This window comes from Gavia stellata, chromosome 1 (genome assembly GCF_030936135.1).
Source record: "Gavia stellata isolate bGavSte3 chromosome 1, bGavSte3.hap2, whole genome shotgun sequence".
NCBI lineage: Eukaryota > Metazoa > Chordata > Aves > Gaviiformes > Gaviidae > Gavia > Gavia stellata.
The window spans coordinates 32,570,923-32,592,050 of record NC_082594.1 but is presented as its reverse complement, the minus strand read 5'-3'; the positions used below and the strand labels follow the sequence as shown (position 1 = coordinate 32,592,050).

At 43.8% G+C, this 21,128-nt stretch overlaps 1 long non-coding RNA gene across 1 annotated transcript; it reads right to left on the bottom strand.

Moving 5' to 3' along the window:
* Window positions 1-10,042: 10,042 nt before the first annotated feature.
* Window positions 10,043-20,904, bottom strand: LOC132317322 (uncharacterized). The gene is made up of 3 exons (XR_009484059.1): window positions 20,746-20,904; window positions 10,527-10,620; window positions 10,043-10,274 (listed from the first exon to the last, which is right to left on the bottom strand). It is a non-coding gene; the product is annotated as an uncharacterized LOC132317322 (long non-coding RNA).
* Between the last annotated feature and the right edge of the window lie 224 nt (window positions 20,905-21,128).

Genomic DNA, 21,128 nt, shown 5'->3' with positions numbered 1-21,128 from the left:
CCTTCTGCGCTTGCAAAAGGACTGTTTGGGGCAGGTATATTTTTCTTATTTTTCCACAGATAAGTGAGATTAAGCCCAGCAGTCAGGGTCGGACAATAATACCTAGGCCTCTTTTTTTCCCCTTGCGCATACCTTCCTGCAGCAGCCTGCCACAGTTGAAATAAGTGTAGGCCTCCCTCGAACCCTGATTCTTCGGGGACATTGACAAAATACCTTCAAAAGAGATCATGGGACCTAAAATGCTTAATGCTGCTAACGATCCCGGACTTGACAGAGACACCAGGGCACAGGATACAATTCCCTGTCCCTCACCCTCCTCAGGCCATAAATTACTAATTGCTTTCTTTGTGTGTGCCAGTGGAGCTCCTCCTCCCCTGCTAGCCCTTCCTTTGCTCCAGATATCAGCGCCCTTTTTTTTTTCAGATGGTCTAGCTGCTTACGTAATCTAATTAAATTTATAAGTCGTTCTCTGCTGGTTTTCACCTTCAGGATTACTGCTGCTGTTTCAGACCTGAAGAAGGGGCTTCTGCCCAAAAGCTTATCTGCTTTTTCTCAGTGGCAGCTGGCCTGATAAAAGATAGCCCCTCCTTTTACAACCCACAGTAGAAAAAGAGCAACTTACATCTTTAGCAGTGGGTTGAGTGACAGGGGAACATTTGGCTCCTTATCCATAGTGTAATATGCAGCTAAAAACATCCAGTTAGTAGGTGTGCTTCAATTTGGTTTTCTTGAAGAGATTGTTCTAGAAAAATGAGTATATCTGTAGTAGTATTGAAACCTCTTACAAATTCAGCAGTTGACTCAATTGACTGGAGTCAAGGTAGAAACCCTTTGGCACAACTGCTAAGGTAGATGGACCTTCAGGTTGCTTTGCCTGTAGGTCTATATTCAGAGTTGCAGCTGTGAAATGGGAGATATTATTTAAAAATATGTCCGTTAAATCAGGGCTCCTGTGTGAACACCAATTTGATGTGGAGTTAAGCTAAATCAATATCAAGTTGAAAAAGATTTAAATGAGACCAGGAGTGTTGACATGACAAGGTTTTGCATCCTTTTAGCTTGAGTTGCTTTTAAAACGGATTTAAACTCGGACAATCCTGAATAAATCCCAGGACTAAGTTAGTGATATTTTTATCGGTGTAGGCTTTGCAAGAAGCACTTCAGTGAGGCACCAGTGTTGAAAATTTCCTGTGATACCATATAAATATATAATTATGTCATGTGCTGATACTTTGTGATGAACTAGATCAGAAAATGCATATTTTTTTTTCCCCCAGAAACCAGCATTGTTTGAAGAAAACCTTAGTGTCCCTCACCTGCTTTCTGTGTAGGCAGCCCCTTCAAGCACCTCTCGCATCCAGCCAGCGTTAATATGTTCCAGAGAGGTATGTTAAAAAGGTGGTCCCTCTGCAGCAGGGTCTTTTTAGGTGCTGACTGACATCTAAAATTATGTGACAGGTTTTCCTGACAGTGCATCTCATCTTTGGAGAAGTGTAAATCCCCAAGGACTGGTGGAAGTCCTGTGTTTTTATAGATGATGCTTTCAATATCATTTGAGGAGGATTTTCTAGGCAGGTGTCTGCAGAGTCTCACAAGAAGCATTTCTCATGGAAGACACATCTCAGCTAGTTGTGAATTATTGCAGCGTTACTCATTCCATCAAATATTAGCATCTGGATATGACTGTGCTCAACTGATTGTTTGTGTCTTAGATTAAAATGGCAGATGACAGCTGATACTTGGCCATTCTTTCTTTAAGTAAACAGTACATTTTCAGCCCATCGTGGCAACTCCCACTGAGCTGTGTGAAAAGGGAGGAGATCCTGCCTGCAGCTAAGTCTCCTGCCAGGTGCAGTCAGTGGAAATAAATGAGAGGTGAGGCTGGAGGAAGAGAGGTGAGGCTAAGCTATGACATAAGGCACAGCACCAATGCTTTCTTCTAACCTTTGTAAAAGGCTGTGAAAGTCACATAGTAGTGGTGATATTTTACATCATTCACTGGATGCGGGAGAGAGGGTCCTAAAAATATATATCTATCCTGGTAGAGGGAAACTGAAAACTTGAAGACTAAACAACTGAGCAAGACCTGGCACTGCAGAGAGGCCTGGCAGGGCAGTCTGTGCCCAGTGCCCCCTTCCCCAGCATGTCTGCTGGCACGAAGGCTCCTGCACTGGGAGAGAGGATGCATGACAAGCCTGCGATCAGCTTGTGTCTTCACAAATCTGGCTGGAATTTAGGACTGAAGCAGGAGCTGTGACTTTGTAGCCCCTCATGCCACCCACCCAGATGGAAACTGTAGCTCTAGCTGGTTTTGTTCAAGTTCTTTCCCAGGGAGTTTCAGGACAATAAAGATTTGAACTCCAGGTGCTAAATCTTCTTATTAATTGGGAATTGACCTCAGAAAACTGGGCCATCAGTTTGACTCTTTCAGGTGTGTTTTGGTTACACAATATAGCCGGCCTTTCAGTCCCTGGCGATCCTTGGAGCCTTTTGGATCTTGAGCCAAAATTCGTAATTTAGATCTACATTGGCAGTGTGCTAAGCCAGAATCCCAAATCCCAAGATTGGTACTTGAAAGAGTTGAGCTTTGATCATCAGTGTAGCTTACGGGATCTGATCTGTTCACAAATAATAGAATATGTTAGACTGGATTAGATAGATGAAGATATCCCAGAAAAAGACATCACTTTTTAGAATACAGGAAAGGTCTTCAGGTCAGCAACAACCCCTCCTGCGCTCAGAAGAAATGTAGGTGTTCTTACCCTGAAGTTTACAGTATTTACAATTCTTCCTGTTGCAGCTGGGTCCCTGAAAATCCTCTGCATCTTCCTTGGCTGTACACCCACAGCTCCCTTTTGCTTGATGGCTGGCTGCACTTCTTCAAACAGACGGAGAGGTCACTGCACAGCAACAAAAAGCCTTTTTATCTATGACATGACATGCACCAGTCCAGCTTACCTAAAACCCTGCCAGTGGGGATGTGTGAGGGTGTCAGGCTGCACTGCAACTAGTGCATTTTCAGGAAAAACAGGACTGGAATTGCCAAGATAAGAACTTTGAAGCAAGGTGCTGCCCGAAGCTGCAGCCCTGTTTTAAACTTAGTAACCTTATAAACATCTATGTGACTAAAAGGACTATGGTAGAAAGGCCTGCTCCTATCTTGGGTCTGCTGCCATTCAGTATTTCACTTTGTGTGATGAATGCTGGAAGAGAGGGTGCATTCATTAAAGTTGCAGACAACATTAGGTTGGGAAGCACGACAAGTGTATTGGAGATGGAGGTTAGAATTAAAAAATTATCTTGACACATTGGACAAATGGCCTGAATCGTTAGAAGGCACTTGGACAAGGCCAGTGGGTCAATGAGCAGTCAAACAAATTTACTAAAGGAAAATCTATCAAAGGCTTTTAAACACAAAGATGCAACCTGAGGTTCAGGCAAGCTCTGAGACGCACGCTGCTGGAAGCTGAGAGGGTGTATGGGGGAAGAGCTGCCTTATACTGGCCCTGGTCCTCTGCTCTTCCCTAGGCTTCTGCTGCTGGCAGATGCCAGGGGATGCTGAGCTGATGCTGCACTACATATGGCTGCTCTGATGTTACACTCTTGAGTGCAGAGCAGAAATAATCAGCTACAGACACAGGACAAAGAACTGGGCAGCAGTTCTACAGAAAAGATCTGGGGTACTGGCGGATCCAAAGCTGAACCAGAATCGTAGAATCATAGAATCATTTAGGTTGGAAAAGACCTTTAAGATCATCGAGTCCAACCATAAACCTAACATTGCCAAGTCTGCCACTAAACCATGTCCGTAAATGCCACATCTACACATGTTTTGAATACTTCCAGGGATAGTGACTCAACCACCTCCCTGGGTAGCCTGTTCCAATGCTTGATAACCCATACGGTGAAGAAATTTTTCCTAATATTATCTCTCTTACCTGTTTTAAGAAAAGCCCACAGCATATTGGAACATATAAGTGGTGATGTTATGTGTAAGAAACTTCTGCTGTCTTAAAGATGTGAGGGGCTGAGCTCTGTTCAGCGCTGCTAATACCTCCTGGAGCACTGACTCCAGCTTTAGCAACACACTTTGAAAAACCTATGGACTAATCAGCAAGTGTTCAGAAGAGCAGCGGGAATGAGTAGAAGGAATATGAGTTGGTTTATTTTGCTGCAAGGGAGTTTTAGATTAGGCGTTGGAAATGCTTTCCAGTACCATCAATAGAGAAGCAAGGAACAGGCTGTCTACCTAGTTCTCTGTCCCTGCAGGTTTTTGAGTATAGGCTAGAAACTTGCCCAGGTGAGATCAGAAAGCATGTTAGATCCACCATGAATGACACAGATAATAGCTGATCCTGCCCCACAACAGAGGGACAGACTGCCTCTAGGTCCTTTCTAGCCCTATTCTGTGTCACCCAGTGATTCTTAGATTAACTATGTGCTGTCATATGCACATGTTTAGACTGGTTACACAATTGGGATAAAAATAATATCCTTGTATCCCTATTCAGAATGGACAAGAGGGTTTGGAAAAGGTACGTCAGAGAGGAATGTGTTTGTTGTCCTGCACAACAAGATGGATCTGCATGGAAATCACATGTGCAGAGGGAGAAGCATTCAGGTTCTGCAGTGCCCAGAGCTATAATCCTGGTACGAGTCTCTACTTTAGTCCTATTTAAATACAATGTAGTACAGTCCTTTGACTCAGATTAGAGATATGCTGCAGAAAGGCCTCTTTCCATGCCAAACCTAAGGGAAAGATGAGCAGGGATTTAACTGCTTGTGTTTGCCGTGATCGGACTCTGCTTAATCTGCAGGCAGTGAGCCTGGATCTCTCTGCAGAGAGATCTGCTCTTACAGCAGAGTGGAAGATTTATAAATTCATCCACAAAAAAAACTTATCAGTGCACATCTGGCTGGTTCAATTGCTTTGCAAACAATGAGGGTGTAATTAATTCTATTTAAGCTCCACAGTAGAGATGGTTTACCACTAGATCCCTTTGTTAAGTGAGCTGAATCTGACTTCTCATGGAGCAGCAGGGCCTCTACATAAGGGAAGAGGAGCCGGCAGGGTGGGTGGTGGCGAGGCAGGCAGGGGCAGTGTCCTCCCCAGCGAGGGTGCAGTCCCGTGGTGCTCCAGTGAGGCTGGTGGAGTGGGACCAAGGTCCGAACTCAAGCCAGGGCTGGGACCAGCAAGATATGGGGCCAGGCACAGCATGGCTGCAGCCTAACGCAGCCTGGAAGCGAGGGAAGGGCCTGAGTGCAAATGCAGCTGCTGACATGTAGGGGAAGAGGGTCCCAGCGAGGACGGTCGTGGCTCTGTCCCACACCACAGCTGGTTTTACTGCAACTTGAGCCAAGGTTACAACTTCTGTCTACAGACCTGCCTCTAAAGTTGAACAGCTTTTTTCTAAGGCCAACTAAACTCTCTGCCGAATTTTTCTCCCTGAAGACATTGAGTTGAACTGTATCCTCAGTTAACTTAGCGATCCCCATAGATCGCATAGCAAAAACTCAAAGACTTTCTCCCTGACAGATCTCTGTGTTTGCCCTCCAGATGTAAGACTTTCTACTTATTTGAGTGCCTGTGACATATGGAGACACCCCACTAGATGGCGGGACAGGAGCCGGTGGATGGCAAGCAGGACTCTACTCACCTTGGTAGGAGGCCAGAGCTTTTTCCGCTGGTGTTGGTGTCATTCCCATATCACCTGGAGTGCCCCAGGACCAGTGCAAGAAAAAAATGATCTTGGGCCTGTAACTGATACAATCTCTCTGGGCTCCTAGCCAGTTGGATGCTGCACACAAATACCATTCTCTCCAGATAATTAGCATCCCCATGTGATGAGCTTGTGTCTGTTGAGTTTTTAACCATTAGAGGGGCTAATCCTGCTGTGCTAAGCTCACTCAGTTGCCATTTTTCAAAATGGCATTTGCTTCACAAATGTTTTGAAGCCTAAAATTGAATTCTGCCATTTTAATCCATTGCTACATGCTTTTTAGTTCACTGTTATGTGGTGTGAGCTCTCGGTTTTGTCAACAGAGAAATAATCATCAGAGCATGCAGCATGTTAATGATGTTATTCCTAAAATTCTGGCACTGGGTTTGCCAGCAGGTAATAAATAAGGAACACCCTCAGTCACATTTATGAAGCAAACCTTGCCGCAGATGCTCCAGGAGAATGGCAGGAATAAAGGTGGCATTATAAGGAAATGGGTAGATCAATCTTTTGGTCTCCCAGTTGTGCAAAGCATCACTTTAAAATACTGTAGGGGAAAGCAAGCAACAGGATGAAAAGACTGCAGTTTGGAAAAGAGCTTCCTAAATGTCAATCCAGGAACTTGAGTTCATAAAGCTTGTCAGCTGCAAATACAAACCTGCTATTATTTTTGAAGGTACCAAGACAGATTTGTTATTTATTATTTTCTGATAGGGATTGTATGTCTACTATATTCCCCCCTTCTATGAAAATCAAAAAGGGACCTGAGCGACAAAGGATATATCGGAGGATTAGAAGGTATCACCCAGCTTCTGAGTGATTTTGAATTGCTCTGGTTTATATTGTTTTAGAAAGGTAGGGCAGTACTGTAGGAGATGCTATGAAGTGGGGAATTTTAATGGAAGGATGGTAGAGGAAGCTCTTTGCAAACTGTCCCCCAAAAATGTGCTCTGAGAAAATAAGGGCTGATCTGTTTATCAGATGATAAACATCTGAGATGGCTGATAATCTTAGGCACTTTAAGATTAGGGTAAGAAAGGACCTTGAGAGGTCAATCAGCAAGTCTTGTTGCATCAGGGGAATTAGTTAGACATGCACTACGCTGGGGAGATGTTTGTCTACTTTGTTTTTCAGATCTCCTGATGATGGAGATTTCCACCCTCCTCTGCAGAACAAACATTTACTGACAAAAGGGGCTGGGTCCTCCCATTCCCCTGTGAGTGTTGTAAACATAGGATGGATCATAACCTGTATTAAAGTGGATTTAGGGGTCTGTCTCATGCTCAGATCCTTATGGATCTCGGCCTGCCTCATTCTACGTTGACACCTGGCTGCAGTTTCCATATTTATCTGAAAAATGGCTGTATCCGTTGTCAGTCCTTTCACACAGCATGAACCAGGATGTTCCTTCACAGGGCCAGTGGGCACACAGAAGTCTATCTGCGGGGCCGTGGTACTGTAGGTACAGAGGAGAAATGGAGGAACCAGCCCATCTCATGTATTTCTACCAAGAAGCTTTACGTATAAAAAACAGTTTAGCTAATAAATACAATTCAGGGCAGATACTTCTGTGAAAACATAAGAGCAGTTCTCAGTGCTGATCAGAAGACTAAACTGTTAACGAAATTTTAAGAAAGAAATAGAGAGTAAAACCAGAAACATCCCTGCCATATATATGTGTCTGTCTACACACACACACATAGAGTAAATATGTCTATATATACACACACATTTTGTATGTGACTGTTGTATGCCTAAATGTCAAATGCCATGTGCAGTTCTGGCCTCCCCGTGTCAAAAGGGTATGGTAAAAGTAGTAACAGTACCAAGAAGAGAGGCAAGGAGCAAAATAATAAACTGGAATAGGACACACCAGCTTTAAAAAGAGATATCTGGGGTGGTGGGTATGATGTCGGTCTTTGAAATTAACAGTGGCACTGAGAAAGTTAAAAAAGGTCAATTATTCGTGGCCTGTCAGCATACAGGAACTATGGGAACATCAAGAAAATGATGAGGTGACAGGTTCAGAAGAGACAAAAGAAGTCTTTTAACACCCTGTGCATAGTTATATTGTGGAACTTACTGCTCGAGGATGCTGTGGATGCCAGAAGTTTAGATTATTGCAAAAGCAATTAGAGAGAGTCACGGAAAAAATGCAGAAAGGGCCATTAAGAACTTCAGCCAAGGACTGCTGGAGGCCAGAGAATTTAACACTGAAATGTTACCTTCTTCTGCATAGATTTGTAGGTTTTGTGGGATAAAGGGTTTGGAAGAGATCTCCTGTATCCTTGAATCCCCTTTATTAACTTATTAACTATGTGCAGCCTCAGGGAGGGACATTTCTAGGAAGGAAGACGGAGCAAGAAGGTTGTGAGGAGGCTAGGGAATCATCTCTGGCTGCTCCTCTGGCCTGAAATAACCCTTGGCGAGCTGCGGGGCCATGCTGAGGTGAGGGAGGACCGCTGCCCACTCTGCCTCACCAGCTCCCAGCTATGCTAATTGCATTAGCTGCCGCCCTGAGGATTTTGCCTGGTCTAATTTTGCTGTCTCATAGTTCTGACCTGGTTTTGACATTTGAAAGAGCAAGTAAAACCCTCACAAGTGTCAGGTGGTTTAGCTGCCATCGGCTTCCTTACTGTTTAATGACTGTGCCCAAGTGCCCAGCCAAGGTGGTGTTGGATATCCCTGGGTAAGCGAAGGATTATGGAGGTGCTGCGAGGTTAGGCTGCTTTGTTTCAGCTGTGCCAAGAAATCACGTCCACCCTTCGCAGTCTTTTGGGCAGCCCCAGGTCCCCTCCTTCTATCTTATTTTTGAGTTATTCTGCAATGTGGTCTAGTCCTATATTCCTCTACCTGTGGCTCACCGGGTATTAAATGACAGCAAATTTCCCATCTGGGGTATCCTGACATACGTGTACAGCTCAACCCACAAACATTTACATGTGTGCAAGCAAGCGAAGAGCATCAGGAGATAGAAAAGACATATATGCATATCCAAAATTGAGCATGAGTATTTTTCTGTTGTAAATGAAAACCACTGTGCCCACAACGCACACAGTGCCAGTTAGGTTTGGTTTTGTTACTTTTTTCCTAAAAGGTTAAGCCATCCTTCAATTTTGAAAAGCTCATGGCGTGGGCGCAGTTTGTACCTGGGAGGCAACGAAGAAATTCCTGCGTGCCAAAACTGGTGTTTACAGCCGCTCTTCTCTGCAACATAACCCTCCTGTCTCAGATTCCCCATGCATGAAATGAGGCTAGTAATGTTTATCCACCTACTGTGAGGGTTGATAGACCAAATCATTATTACTCTACGGGGATAGGAAACCAGGAAGAAATCCCATTGAAATAATTAATATATACAGGAGCAAGTGAACGCAGAGAAAAGAAGGTGGCTCGGGGGCATGTGCTCTTATAGCACAAAGCAAATGATTCTCCACTGAGAAAAGCATGAATATGGAAACCATGCAATAGATGCACTATGCTGAACATCAAATGTATGTAAATTATTCTGCTTGTCTTTTTGGTGCATTTCCTCACCATTCACAAATGGTTTTGTGCTGAACATCCGAGAGAGAAGCTGAGGAGTTGGTTTTGGCTACAGTGGGTGTTGCAGACACACAGTGAGAGCGTGCAGGGTATGGTGTGCTGGTGCTACCCAGAGCCGCGGTCGGCGCCTAAATAGCAGGGTAGAAATTGGCCTCTGCTTTCCAACACCCCTGCGGCAAGGCAAAGGGGGTGAGCCCCAGCCAGGCACTTAAGTGCAATGCCATGGAAATGGGGACAGTTTTTCTTTCGTTCTATTAATCTGAGTTTATTATCCACTCCTTTGGGTTTCTGCTAGCGGCCAGTGCTATTTAAAGACTTGGCTTTTATCCAAAGCCCACACTCACATGCTCATGTAAGAAATACAGACAGAAAAAGCAAATTCCCCGTTAGTTCATTGAACAGTTCTTTCACTGCTGAACACAAAAGGCACCGTTTCAGTTTCTGCAGGCAGTCCTGACTTAAAAGCAAGGGTCAGCTTTGCCAGGGGAACAACCTGACCGCTGGTAGGTGCAACGTGTCTGTACTACTTGGAGTTTCACCTAAGCAGACAGAGACTTGGGGCAGTGATTTTTACTTGCAATTTTTTTTTTTTTTTGAGGATTTCACATGAAAAGTGCAAACACAAAGGCTGGATCTTCTGATTATTGTAGCCCACTGAAAATTAAGGGCCATGAAAATTCTTCATAATTCACTTGTTTTCTGATTATATTCTCCGTTCCTAAAAACAACCATGACTGTTGGTAGATATATTGACCAAATGAGCTTATTCATTCAAAGCTTCTCCTCTGATTTAATGCAGCTGTGACAAATTATTACATATTTCCATAGGTAGGGAAACAAAACTATGGAGATCGTGGATATTCAAGAAGGGTAGTAAGAACCCGAGATCTTGCCGTGATAAAACATTTCAGTGGTGCTGATGCAGGAGTTTGGTCTTCAGAGAGCTACAGGGCTTGTTTTCTCAGCGTGGCGTCTGGCCTTGCATCCCCAAGTTACAAAGTGTTAACCCTGAAAGAGAAGTATGAAAAAGGGCTGGGTTTTGGCTGACAGCTGGAAAGTCCCATGTCCCAGCCCTGCTCCAGCAGTGCCGCTTTCTAGGGTGTTCAGGGCTAAGCTTGTAAATCTGTATTTAGGAATCAAAGTAATTGTCTCCTGATTCTCAGAGGAGGTAGGAGCTTCCTGTGATGCTCAGGTCTTGTTCTTCGCACTCAATTTGGGCTTCCATCTTTTGGTTTCAGTCCCTTTATTCATAATACGTACCTGTAAGCAGTAACTCTGACCACACGGAAGTACCCCAAAGACTCATTACTGACAGCTCAGAAGTGCAGTTTATGGGATGAGATCCTTTTAAAGCCTGGAGGAAGAAGGCTGAGTATTACAAAGCATGTAAGAATTGCACTCCCTCGCTTAAGCCCAGTTGCAGAAAGGTGAACAGCAGCAGGCACTGCTCCAGCCTCTTTTCACTATCACTGCAATTTCAGCTGTATTCAGAATTTTTAAGTCCTTTATTTGCCCTTTTATACCATTAATGTGAAGGACCTACTAGCTTAAAAACTGTAACTAGGAATAGCTGTGGATTTACCAGGAGGCACAAAGGGGAGAAAGACAGACTTGTGCTATCCCCCTAATATTTCAACAATACTGTTATCATCCACACATCTATCTCAAAGAATTAAAAATTATATTAACATGCATACAATGTTAATTACTGTTAGCTAATAAATAATTTTTTTACATGCAAAATATGAAAGCTACAGACTGCATATACTGCACACATGGACTTGCATCTATAACTCATGGAGAACGTGCTGGTGACCAGATAACTTTAGTCTTTTAATGCAAATGTTCAGCAGAAATCTCAGAGGTAAACACTGTTGAATAGATGTGTTTAGGTTTTGCCTGGTGTGTGATACAGGAGTAATATTAAGACGACTGTAGTTGTTACATTTTTAAATCATGTAGTTTGCAAGAAAAGAGCTGTGATTTACAAGACAATGTTTTATTTTCCATGCTCTGGCAAGTGACAACATGGCTTTAATTTGACTTAATTCAAACACAAATTCTTATGTTAATAGTGTAGAGTAGCAGGAAATGAAGCCAAACAACGAAGATTTGCAAAATTTTGGGTACATTTCTTCTATGATTTCCCACTTGTTTTTCAATGCTTGCTCTGCAAGGAAGGGCATTTGAGCATTTTTAAACTAAGAAAAAGGATGGTCTGAATTATTACTGCGTATGAACACAGTTGGCATAATATTTTAGCTGATGCATCATCATTATTGCCACTGTTATTATTAATTAACATGTTGAATGTCTTGAATGTATTAAGGCATAGTAAGTTTGTATTCCGTAGACAAGGTTTATGTTAACAAATGTTTGTGATTAATTTACAGTTGATATAAAATACAGCACTACATTACCAAAAGTCGTGATGCATTTGCTACAGGATCTTACGCATTCTCTATAAATACATAAACAGCTTTAATTTGCACTACTCTTCCTAGTTTTCTTGTGATCACACATTTATTTTGGAAGTGCTGTATTTTTTTCTCTTTGTATTGCTTGAAGTAACTTAGACATGAATCCATTAGTGCAATTACAAAGGTGTAAAGCAGAAAGCAAAACGCTTACTTTTTAATACAGCAGTGCAGAGTGACCCCACAGTAAGGTCACGCTGCTTGCACTGGCTCCAGTCTGTGGTCAGGAGATGTCTCTGGGAGTGGGTTTTGGAACTTGGCACAAACTCGCTCTGTCATGTGCTACTCAGGGAAAAGTTCAGACATTCAAATCTGGGCTCAAATACAGGCAGCGAGAGCTGAGATGCAGTTCTGAGAGAGGAGATTTATTATATATTTTTACCACTCCCATAGAGCTCCTGACTGCCCTTTGAAGAGTGTACCTTTTAAAGTTCATGTTTGCAAGCACCTCTTCAAGTATGAAGTAAGGTTGAAAGTGGGGTGGAGAGTAGCTGTATCTGGGTATGTAGCATTCAGTGATGGTAAGCATTTCAGCCTACACTTGAGACAATTTTAAAATTGAGACATCCTGGAGCCAAGATGGACCAATGAGTTAGTGTGAATAAAACCAGCCAGTCTCCATCATCAAAAATTTGAAGTGACTACTATTATGCCTTGCCACCTTTGACTCTTCACCCCAATGGCCACAGTCAACTGGAATCAACAGAGCAAAGCCTATATGAGCTCAGAGCAATGTTTGAACTACATCTCTGTACTTACAGTGCAATACTTAATGTCAGTGTCACACCATGTCTTCAGCTTTAACGTACACTAGAGAGGATCATCTGCTCTATAAATTCAGCTGCACCTTTTGTGGCAGCACCTTAAGCGCTAGTGCACATAAAGTTTTTTAACATTACCGTGTCTAGCCTAATATTTGAAGATGGTATGTTAGACCTGCGGTTTAGGATGGGTGGTTGTTAGCATCCTGACAACAATCTGGGGGACATAACTTGCTCTTGATTTTCATTCAAGACATTTTTCCCTGGTTTTGCCTCCAAAACTTATGCCCTGAGAACTCTACAAAATAATAATCGGCCTCCCACCACTGCCCTCTGAAATCAAAGCTCTGGCTTTCCAAGCATTTTCACAGTACATTCCTCACAAGGCTAAGAGAGATCAGCTAAAACTTGGAGGCAAACTTAGGTCCATTTAAAACCTAGGTCCATTGAAAACCTAGGTCATTCATTAACATTTACATTGCCAGTTGTTTCAGTGCATTTGATGTAAATAAAACGGGGGAAGTAAGGGAGAAAGAAGTGAATGTCAGTGAGAAGCTCTAGGGCTTGATGCCATTGCCAGTAGCCAGCAAATGGCAAATACCTCCAAACCCGGCAAATGCATTCCAGGGTTGCTGAAACTGTTGGGAGAGAGAGCACTGCATGGGAGGAAGAATGTTGTGGCCTGTCTGAACAACTGTTTTCCAGAGAACGGATGTAATTTGCAGTGGATTTAGAAGAATTAAGAAGGAAAGAGCTGTTCAGCTGAGCTTTCTGGGTAAACTGATTTTGACCAAGAATGTTATTAATGAAAATGTGAAAATGCCCTCATCGTTCCTAATGCAAAACAGCAAAATAAAAAATCTGTGGCACAGGCAGAACAGCTTTGCTCCTAAGAGTCCCGATTCTGATTTCTCCTGCTATGAGAAGTGCTGCATTTGTGACAGTGTGCCAAGTATTCCATTCCTAATGCTGTCTTCCTGCGACACGTAAAGGAAGTTTTGAAGGTCTCACTGCTGTTGCAGCTCTGTCTTGTATCACTGTTGGTAGGGGATCGCAGCACAGCACAGAGCTGCTGCAGAGGCTATATGGGCTTAAGTAAACTCTCAGAATCATTTCTGGGCAGGTATCCAGAAGCCAGTGCCTGGCTAAGCTTAAAGGGCTTTTCAGACACAACTGATCTGATACTTGACACCCCTGAATTTAGGTGTGTTAACATTTAGGTCGAAAAGACTGACACATAGTTATGTGTTAACATGGTCAGATGAGAGGGTAGTTCAGTTTGGGAGCAATCTCCTTCTGCAGTGGTGACGCAGGCAGTGGTTAAACTTAGATCTTTTTTGCTGATTAGCGACTTGCTGAGCTAATTGAATGAGCCCTGTTCAGATAAACCAGATGGAGCTGCAGGAGTCTGCACACCACTGTGATTTTTTCCCCACCTAGTCTTTAACCACACCATTTAAATGCCTCTACGATGTGCCAGATAGATAGTATAGAGAGAGTAAGATCATCTATATTGTACACTTCATTGCTCACTCTTTGCACCTCTCCCATGCCTTTCAGATGCTGTACACATATTGATCAAAAGCCATCTTCTGGGGTTCCCTTGCTTCTGGAACTGCTTCTGCACTCCAGGGTTTTAGAAATACAGAGCATCCCGTTTATAATCTCCAAAATCCAGTGTTACAATGGAGTCTGCAGTGACAATCAAGATCAGAAAAAGTGCTGTCATCTGCATATTACTGAGAAGCGTTTGAAAAAAATTGGTGTAGCTTCTATAGTTACCACATTTTCATACACATACAATTGCATCCATTATAGAAGCCTTTCCGGTAGGGACTGTAGTTTAAGATATAAAAATAATAAAAATAGTGGATTTACATCTTTTGGAACCGTATAAAATCCAGGATGTGTCAGAACTACAAGAGCTGGGCTAGTTTCCCATAAAATTTACAGATGTTAAAAACCCCCAAAGTTTAACTCCATCGGGGGGGGTATATAATCTATTGCTAAGTCCTCCTCTCCAAGCAGCCTGAAGGATGGGCATGCTGGGTCTCCTGAGGTGTGACTGCATGGTGCTGTGGCCTTGCAAGGTCCCTCAAGACCTCCTCCAGGAAATTCAGCTCAACCTCCAGCCACTTTCCTTGGAATATTTTGCCTCTCAGACTGCTGAAGGCATCAGAATTAGCTTTCACCAGCAGCACTTTCCTCTGGAACAAGCTACCTAAATGCCTTAATCCTCACGTCAACTATTACAGAACTGGCAGACCATCTGTTTTCAAAAGATCAGTTATCCTTTTCATTTACAAAAAAGCTCTTGTCATTTCAGACAGTCTAGCACCAGTAAAAGCTTCTGCGCAATTTATGCATGCTTGTTCTCCTCATGTCTCTTGTCTCCGCTTTCATTTGCACTATCTTCTCTTGTTCATCTATGTCACTCTTAATTGATTTTTTGTCTCTCTTCTCCCTGGCTTCTTGCTGGCTTCGCATTTGAAATGAAAAGCAATGAAATTTGTAGGCTGGTTCTTTGATTCTACAGGACTGGATTCCCCATGGCCTTAGAGCTGAAACAAGGCCAAGGCATCTCCTGCTTGAATTAGACTCTGCATTTTTAGCTGTACTGCAGGAGTCCAGCCGAAGTGCTTAGATGAGGTTTTACACATGGTCCAGCTGGCAGCCTGCAGGCTGCAAGGTGGCTCTGCCTTGTTTGCAGTCTCTGCTCTCCGACCTTGGAGAAGGTCGGAAAAAGTTGTTAGCACACTGTGTGAATTCTGGTGCTTAATGCCACCTCCTGCTCACACTGCAAGCCAGACAGGAGGCCAGAGGTATTACGATGTGGCGTTAAAGGCAGGATGCATACTGCAACCCCTCAAACATTTTTGCTGTGCCAGGTACTTGTGGCTAAGTCCTGTGAGATGTTGAGTCATTCTAATAGTTGGATGCTTCCAAAAAGGCTGAACCCACTGCAAGTCATGCACTTCTGCTGCTTCTGTTACATTGGTGCTGGTGCCAGTGTGAAGCCAATTCAGTTCCATCAGCTGGCAAAAGCCTGGGTTTTGATGGGTGCGTTCTATAAACTTAGGGAGTTGAACCTGCTCACTAGTCAGATGAGAGCTATCATCAGTGTGAGCAAAGGGCCAGAACTGTGTCTGGGAATGGGAGGGGGATGTGGGAAGATAAGGGAGCATCCTCCTTGTTGGCAATGAGCTGCTACATCAGTGCTGCCACACTGCAGAATACCCTTCTTGCAGCTGCAAGGCACACCACTGCACTCGCTGGTGCTGCCACCTAAGGCATGACTGAGTCCAAAAGCCGACATCCACTGAACCCTGTGTAGGGAAGGACTAAGGACAACTATGGAAAATGGAGGGAGGTGTTAGAACACGTCAGCTGTCACATTTCCCCAGAAGCCCAGTCTGTGCAGTCTGTGCCCATTCAGCCCCTGGAAAACTACTGCTTTCCCACTCTGTCAGGCTTTGTTACTGGAAGTGAATGGAAATGTGAGCTCCTACCTGTGGCTGCTGCTTTGCAGCATAGCCAAAGAATCCCAATGCACACTAAAGATCCTGACTGACTTGTCCAAGATGTGTTTTTCATGACAGATGACTACTGTAAGGACAAAATCCTACAGCTGTTTTCCCCTGTTATGCAGAATAACCCATCTTGCGCAAGGTTAACAGCAATCAGCTCGTGTTGGCCAAACACAGCGTTAGTTCTGGGACCCTGGTCTTGTCATGCTGTGAATCAGCAAGACTGCAAAGCAAGAAAGTAATTCTTCAGAAAGCATCCTGTCTTTTCAAAACTTTCTAATTTCAAAAAAACTGTGATGTTACTTAAATGCTTCATTTTACAAAATTCTGTAAAGTACATTTTTTAATTTAAAAAGAATGACATTGTCTTCAAACGCTGATAGGAAAAGCTGGGTTACCCAAAGCCAGACTGTGGTAAACAGAAGAAAGGCTGGATTATTTGTGTAATGATTTAATAGAAAGTATTCTACAGACACTACGGGAAAATGTTCAAAACTTGGGAATCAGGAAAGAGAATAGTGAGGCTTCTTTAAAAAGTAACAGCACTGAAAGTTTGAAATTTTCCTACATAGGCATTTCTGTGTTTAGATCGGCCTGTGTCCTGTACTGTGAAGGACATGGCTTGGGGTCACCTGCTGCCACATCTTACTGTCCGTTGTCTTGTATGAGTCACATTTCTGTTATCACAGAACTACTTCAACTGCAACTCTGCTTTCACAGGATTGTCAAGTGCATTTCCCCCAGCAGATGCTTCCTACTATCCCTGGATATTGAGTACTGCCAAGTAAGGGGTATGCTTAAAGTGATGGAAAACATACTGTATGTACCATCCAACTATTCTTTGGTGTCACACCGACCTCTCTGTCCGTTGTTCAACATGGAATCATCTCCTCTTGAGGAAAAGGTTAGGCCGTATCTTACATCACGTGCTGCCTGGATTTTAGTAGGGCATAGAAACGTGTTTGCTTTTCTTTGTGTTGCATCTACTAGCATTCAAATTGGCGTAATTTCTTCCAGCTGCTACTTGTTTAGCTGCGGTGTCATGCTGGACAAAAGCCTCTGTGAAGCAATTGTGACTGATCTTTATTTGGCAAGCAGTCCAAGGACAACAGCCTACTTCTCAGATCGCCTGTTGAGGTTGGAAAGTATTGTATAGGCATTAAAAGCCTTCTGTAGTGCCTTCCTATCCAAGAATCTTTAACAGCTTTTCATTTGCTCATTCAAATAACATCAAATCCAACACCATGACATACATAGGAATATTATCTCTGTAGGGAGTCTGAAGAGAAATCAATTTCCCAGGACCTGCTGGAAGATTGCAACACTTTCAGAAAATTTTGTCTGGATTACAGGTTTACATTTACTAGAATTGCCTTGCTGGGAACTCATGCTGTATGACTCCCTCGTCGACTCAAAGCCCGGAACTATCCTCAGTTCCTTCACCCTCAAAGCCCGGAACTGTCCTTCACCCTTTACTCATTAAAAACAAATAACATGGTCCTTTTATATCCACAAAACTAGGATATGATAAAGACCTTTTGCTCTTGCCAATGCCAGAGCAATTATCAAAAAATCAGATTATCAAAAAATATTTACCAACAAAAAGGCTACAAAATAACATTAACTGTTATTCCTGCTTTCACTTTCCTTTCTCCTTGAACTCTGCACAGCAGAGTCTGTTACTAAGTTAGAAACTGTAAGATGTGTTGTCATTGTATGCCTGTATGACATATGCTAGAAGCTGGAGCCGGAAATGTCATTGAATAATTACAGAAAAAAGGGCTGGAAAGATCTTTGAGAGTCCATCCCGATGCTTGGGCTGGATCATCCAGACTGAAACTACTCCTGAGAAACAGCTGCTTAACAGTTTTTAAAAGCTTGTGATGACGAAGGCACTGCAAGCTCCCCAGTTGGTCTCATCTAGCACTGTTCATACCACAAGAAAGTCTGTTCTAATGTCTGATACAAGTGCTGGAGAACAGATAATTCTTTTCCTCTGTATGGCCACTTTTCAGTCTTGAAGATTATGTTATCCTCAATCTGTTTTTAAAAAAAAACAAGTTTACTTCTTTCAGTCTTTCCTTGCAGATTATATTTTGTATCCCTAGCCTTATTCTCCTAACTCCTCTCTACAGCCCTCCTGAAATGCATCACACGTAGCTGGACGTGGTGCTCCAGCTGAGGCTTTGCCCCTGGCAAGCATCATGGAAGGACTATTTAATATGTCTTATATTTTTGCACATGCCAACAGCACATTGAGTGTTTATTTTTTCCAACAAAGTAATCTGCTGTATGACTGAGGGTCAGATTAACTCCTTCTCAGACAAACTGCAAACACCGAAGATGAGAAGGCTGTGCCAGGGCAGGGAGCAGTTGACTCTCATGTGCCAGACTTGCTTTCATCATGCAGCCAATGGGACATGAACAAAGCAAATGAATTATGTGACTAATAATTATGAAAGTTTCCAAGGGACAAAGGAAACTCTCCAGTGGTTACAACTAGTGACAAAACGACAAGGCAGTTTGAATAATGCCCATAACCATCTGGGTCACTTCACTAACCATTCATTTAAGCACTAGGACACTAGGCAAAACTGCCTTCACCCCTGCAGAGACCAGAAGAGAAATGATTTTCCATTGTAAGTAGCAGTGGAAACAGTGAAACAAGAATCAATGCACAAAAAGCAGAGCTCTCTGGAGAATTGTTTGAGGGTGGCCTTCTTTTGTTTGAAAAAGAAACACAAAAAATGTGTGAGAAAACTCAGGAGCAGTAAGGTTAAGGGTCTGGGAACAAATTAATTAAACCTTAGCCCTACACGGCCCAGCAGCAAAGAACCGGCTTTTGGACAAAACTGTTGTAAGACTGTGTCACCAGTAGCATGCCAGTAGCACGTGGATCATTCAGAGACACGTGAAAAGATGCTGAGCAGCAAAGTCAACTGCTGATACGGCACTGATGTCAGGCTCAAGGCAGCTTGCCAAAAATAGTCTATTGGCTGTTGATAAAAGCATTACATATCTCGTAGTATGAATCGCGTTGAAAATACAAGAAAAGAGGCTATTCAGAGGACCCATTCAAGAGTCACTATAAGTAACAAAAGTTAGCCTGACTTCCTCTTTATTCAGAAGTACATGGTTGAGTACTAACAGGTACTTAAGAAATGAGATCAGGTGCAAGCTGTAATGTGTGAGCAGGAACTGGTTTGCATCAGAGATAATAAAAACCGGCTGCCTGTGGAAGAAGCTGGCCAAACTCCAGGAACAACTTAAGGTCAAACTGAAACTAAAGTCCTTCTTAAAAGGAGACAGAAATTTGGGAAGTCGGAAGACAGAAGTGGCTGCCTGCAAAATCACTCAATGTTAGAATCAGTCCAAACGATCTCTGTGCAAAAAGAAAGGAGCCGTTCAAAGTTTACCTCAAATAAGATCCTCCCTGCTGTAGATATAAAACCTGGAAAGTACTTGACAGTTACTAGGCATTTCAGGAGTTCAGGGGTCTGAATGTGAGTACCAATTCTGAAGTATGAGTTTGTACCGATCTTCCATGAGGCCCATCTGCAAAGACAACTTTGCAACACTGTGACTGGAGCATGAGCTCTGTGGGCTGCCCATGCGGTAACAACTGAGATGTAAAATTTCTGGGAGGTCTGGAATGGACTTGGATGGCTGTAGAGAGCTATTTTCACTGTATGAAGCATTTACAGCACACTGGGACCCAAATTTTAAATTCCTTATGTTTTATTGACAGATTCATGTAAGGCCACAGCTAGCTTCTTAATGAGACCTGAAGGGACATTATCCCCTTCCTCTACCGGCCAGTAAGCTTAAATAAAGTTTCTCAGCTGCCAGTGTTGCCCTGAGATGAGCAAGGGGAGCAATACCGCAGGATCTTTTGGCCTTTCAGGGGTAAGGCATGCCATCCACTTGCGAGGCAGTGGAGTGACAGCAGCAGCAGGGCTGCACCACGGGGGTAGATCCTACAAGCACATGGCGGTAGGTCCTACAAGCACATCTGGCAGCTCTTCAGTCGGAAAGGGAAAGTGCTGAGTTGCCAGAACAGGCTGCTTTTAGTGGCAGAGAAAGAGCTAATTTCAACTATTTCACAGGGAGTCCTGGGCTCTGAACCAAGGGAACAGACTAGTTCTGGTTCGCTTCCAGTCTTCGTGGACTGGTCACTGCCACCTGTACAGCAGCTGAGACCGGTCCTTTTGGATAGCCCCCATGTTCCTCCCCTGACCAGGCAGCATGATGGTGGCCACAGCCGACGTCCTGTACAGCACACTGTGATCCTTCTGAAAGGGCATTGGATATACATTTACCAAGCAATGTAAAGCTTACATACTGAATGCATAATTTCAGCATTGGTAATGCAAAGAAACATAGTTTGAATTGCACAAAGCTGCATAATAATAATAAAAAAAATCACCTGTGGAACTGTTTTGTGAAAAATATTCAACGGGGCGTTAAAAACAGGGCAAAGTAGATATCTAAACCCACCCTGCCCCTTTCTGTTCCTCCACAGAGCGGATATCTACGGTTCCTGTACCGATTTAAGGAAGCTTAACCCAGCCGTCGTGTCGCTAGGCAGTGCAGGCGGCCCTACAACTGTAAACCGAGGGACAAAATCAATGTCGTTATAGTCAACGATGAGGAGAAACCCTGAGGGGTGAGTGACCTGTTCACTAACCGCGGAGCACTGAAATACCTGACATACCTGTTCCAGCCTCCTGCGGTGGGATTGCAAGTGGAAAATACCGCTCTCCCCCGCCAGCCAGAAGTCTCCCAAGGCCACCGGCGAAGAGAGACTTCTGACTGGAAGGTCAGGGCGGTTAATTTTTTCCCCGGTTTATTACAGGCCCGCTCGACGTACCCCTCAAACCAAACCTCCCCTTCCCCGCCGCGGCCTCTTTAAATCCACCCCTTCCACACACCCGCCAGTCCCCGCCCGCCCGTCCCTTCGGGCGAGACCGTCCTTTCCCGCCCCGCCAACAGGGGAAGCGAGGTGGGGCGGGGCCCCGCATTCCCCAACGGCCGCCCCGGCTGAGGGGAGCGGGGCGGGGCGGGGCTTTATAACCGGCGGGGCAGCGGCGGGCGGGC